This window comes from Dendrobium catenatum, unplaced genomic scaffold (genome assembly GCF_001605985.2).
Source record: "Dendrobium catenatum unplaced genomic scaffold, ASM160598v2 fragScaff_scaffold_1038, whole genome shotgun sequence".
NCBI lineage: Eukaryota > Viridiplantae > Streptophyta > Magnoliopsida > Asparagales > Orchidaceae > Dendrobium > Dendrobium catenatum.
Window position 1 is genome coordinate 1,019,026 of NW_021319500.1, and position 4,445 is coordinate 1,023,470.

The 4,445-nt window shown below is 38.7% G+C and overlaps 1 protein-coding gene across 2 annotated transcripts in view; it reads left to right on the forward strand.

The window, feature by feature from the left end:
* LOC110098578 (50S ribosomal protein L33-like) overlaps positions 1-4,445 on the forward strand; it is a 27,854-nt gene that overhangs the window by 16,228 nt on the left and 7,181 nt on the right. The window lies entirely within an intron of this gene.

The window sequence follows — 4,445 nt, forward strand, 5'->3', positions numbered from 1 at the left end:
AAAAAAAAAAGTGAAAGTAGAGATATAATTTCAAGAAGAAAAACTCATGTATATATATGTACTTAACTGTAATAGAGAGTCAAGACAAGGAATTGATATTCAGCAAGGAAAACATGAATCAAACTACAGAGTGCTTTTATCTTATTGATATTCTATTTCTCTCCACTAGTCATTCAGGAAAGGCAATATTTATGGCACAAATAATTTCTAATCAAAAATCCATAAATCAGTAGCATAGAATATACACAATGTCAAAGTTTAATGTACTAGTGATGCTTCCAACATTGCCAGAATTTATTTCATGCTAGAGCACAACCTCAAATGTGAGTTTTCTAAGTGTCAAGTTTCAACAATCATACCCATGTTGATGCAGTTACGAAGCAATTGCTACTTGTCCAAAGTTGTGAGACAATATGGCATGCCATCTCATTTTATTGGAAACAACTCTTGCAAGAAGCACAATTTGTATCAATCTTTCTAAGGCATATATTGATAAATGTCGTGAAAGAAAAGTGAATCTCATTCTTTCCCAAGTTCAAGAAAACATCCTAATATGGTTGCCAACAAGACTTTTTGTATAAAACTTGAACAAGTGAAGAAAGTTCAAATTTGAGAAGGCACAAAGGCACCATGAAAAATTTTCAACACAATTGCCAATACTACACTCTCATAAACCTCAAACAAGTAGAGAGATATCAAAATTAAAAGGAAACTAAAAGTGCCTCATCATCCATCATACCTCCTTATGATCAAATATGTTTCAAAACTCACTTACTTACTTCGATCCAACTTCAAGCCACATACAAGCGAGGGAAAGAAAAGAAGCTCAATTCATCAACAAAGCTTCAAATCCTTCCCAAGGCTCAAAGAAAATTATTCAATATAAATCATGTGACCTTATATCGAATCGACTCAACCTCCCAAATTGATTGCATGAGCATATGAAGCTTTCCAGTAAATCACCACCTTCTAGTTATATGATATTACATATTTCAGGAAAATTTGCAAACATGCAACTAGGAGAATACTAAAAAAAAACAACAATTCATACACTAGGCCATCCTTTCAAAACCATGAAATTCATAAGCTCACAACAATGCTTCTGCTAAGAGCAACAGCTCATATCATAATAATGAACTCAAATCTAAGTAAAGTAAGGCATATAACATTAAAATCCAAACCAAAAGATGTAGTAATGACAACAAATATTCTTAAAGAAGAAACTCATCACATGGATCTTTCCTTGCAACCATGAAACAAACCATTTATCATCTCTAAGGATTTTTTTTTAAACTAATATGCCGGCACCAAAAAGGAAAGTTCTAATGACTACAACCAAATCAAGATTTCTCGCGTCACATAAAAAGTTAATTTCGACATTGGTACTTAGTGTTTCCAAGCATGTAATCTCTCATACCACATCAAATGAAGTAGCCAATGTTTGCAAAATATTTCCTACAACTATAAGATATGAGTTATGACCAAAATATAATCTCTACTTGAATCAAAGCATCCCAAATCTCCCCTAATGACATTTAAACAAACACTTGATGGATAATGTCTAGCAAGATCACATAGAGCATGGTAGCAATAAAAGCATGCTTCATGAATCGCCCACAAAACATCACAAAAAATTTCTTGAAGGCATTCTACCAAACACTTGATGTGCATGACTTTACGAAGAAACAACATGACCTCTTATGCATTTTTATGGTTCACACCTAATACTCTAATTCAAATGATATGAATTAAGGACATAAGTTTCTCATGCCAACCATTTGCTCAAATCAACACATGGAGAGAAGCACAAAAATCAATACATAATATCAAAACCAACTACACAAGTTATCATAAAATCAACCACAAAGAGTGAAAGCATTTACTAAGAATCAAGAGGATTAGAGGTGTGATGACATACACACCATAAAACTTATATAGACTTTGCATTAACATGGTTTTCTACCAACAAAATCAGCCACAAGATCATAGATTAAGATGAGGAACAAATCAAGATAAGGAGTTGGAAGAAGGTAATAATGAGAAGAAACAAGAAATGAGAAGAAGAAGAAGGAGAACAAGTGAAGAGAAGTGGAGAATATTCACCTTCCAAAGGAAGGGGGGTTCGGGTGGATCCAGGTGTCGGGATCGGTCCGGAGAGAGCGACCTAGGCTCGGTCTTGCAACACAAAACCAAGAGCCGGGGTTGGACAAGGCCATGGGTTCGGCCTCCTGCAATGAGGTCGGTGGCTGGGGCTTCGTGAGTAAGAGAGACGGGAGGGGGAGAGGAGCTTCGGCTCCTCGTGCTGGTGCCGACCGAGAGCGACAGAGAGGGAAGGGGGCGACGGCTTCGGCTCCTTTGCGTTTCTGCGAACCAGAGAGCACGAGAAGGGGAGAGACGATGTGAGCGAGTGGTAGACCAGCCGACTAGAGAGATCGAGAGAGGGTGAGAGAGGGAGACGGGACCGGGAGCTCTGCTCCTTTGCGAACTGCAGGGCGACGGAACTTGGTCCGGGTTCGGGATCTTTTAACTGGGAAGAGAGCCCGATCTCCTCAGCTCCTTCGTGCCTCTTGCCAAAAAAACAGAGAGAGAGCCTGAGATCGGGTTTCCTGGCAACGGTCGAATACGGATTTTTTGGGAGAAATCCCAGCCGTCAATAAGATTACTAGATTTAGGGAATGAATTCAAATGAAAGCAAAAGTAGATTGGGATTTAATTGAATTAAATTGAATTGATTTGAATCAAATTTGGGCTCAATTGATTTAATCAAATCAAATCAAAGACGATTCGGGTCAAATTGAACTCGTCGCAGTCAAAATAAATAACTCGGGCTTGATTGAACAAGGTCGAGTCTAATTAAAACCAATTCGGATTGATTCAAATTCGAATTGTACTCGACGATGTCTAACTAAGCCGATCGAAGGTGCTCGAGCGAAAAACAAGGTCAACACCCATCCATGTGAATCCAGTAATTTTTAAACAAGAATCTAGAGGACCTCTTGTCCCTTGTAGAAGTAAACAGGATTAAGGGAGAATGATCAGAACAGTTAGGAGGTAAAACTTTATAAAAAGCATTAGGAAATAAACTCAAAAAGGCATCATTAGCAAGTATTCTATCAAGTTTAATGTGAATAGGAGAATCCTGCCTTTGGTTGTACCACGTGTAAAAAAGGCCAACAGAAGAAAGATCAAGAATGCCACAGTCAAAAATAATATTGTTAAGCTCACCCAGCTGGTTAGGAAAGCACAGTTCCCGCCAGCTTTCTCTTCCTCAAATCTGTAACAATTGAAATCTCCCATGATAACCCAAGGAAGAGAAGGATCAGGGACTATAACGGTTATTAAAATAGGCGGTTGGGAGCCCACCGAGAGAGAGCCATGGATCATTTGAGAAGAAAAGAAAATGGGGGAGAAGGTAATTAAGTCAGGGTTCCACTTTAACCAAATTCTGCCAGGATTAGAACTACTAAAATTATTACAACTATTCTCATTGCTGAAAATCATGTGAGAATTAACATACCAAGGATCCGAGAGGGCCTCATTATTGGACTTAGCTTCTAAAATACAAATCATACTAAGATCAAAAGACTTGACAAGCTCTCGACAAGCTTTAACTTTGTTAGGGTGATTGAATCCCCTAACATTCCAACAAGCTATATTAGGAAAAATCATTAATTTTTTGAATTTTTTGCCTTCCTGACAGATTTGGCTCTGGTTTGCACCGAGACGGGAGAAGAATGGGATTTGTTAACAGAGGAATTAGGTGAAGAAGGGGTATCCAGTTTTTTGTCAATGTCGTTCGGAATATGATTGTAATCGTTGTCATCAGACTCTTGATTTTGAGGGTCTTCTTCAGATTGAAGAGCCGCAAATTTATTAGATAGCCTGACATTAATAGGGGGATTAGCAGACGGAGGAGGGATATGGCTCGAGGAAGAAGCTTCCTCAATGGGAATGTTTAGATTAGGAATATTAGCCTCATTAGGAAAGCAATTGTTATGGCTAGCAGGTTCCTTTTCAATTGAGGAGGCTAAAATAGGCAAGGTTTCAACGGTAACATTTTTCCTTTCCAAAATTACCCTAGGAGGAGAGGGGTGAATTTTGGTCGACGCCGGAGCTCTGGATCTTGGGTTTCTGCTAGTACTCCTTCCTCTGTTCCTGGGCTTAGGCGGGGGAAAGACAACCGGATTGGGATTTGGGTTGGATTTGCAAGAAGAATAGGTATGAACCATGGATCCACAGCCTTCACAGCGGCTAGGTTTCCAATCATAAATCACCTTAAGTTGGATATCTACCCCTTCAATATTAATCGGAATTTCATCCGGTAAAGTTGAATCTTTCGAAACAGAAACACAAACCCTAGCATAAGTCAATCTAGCTCTTTTAGCAGTAAGATTGTCCACAGATAAGGGTATACCGATATAGCTAGCTATAGTCGAAATACCTTT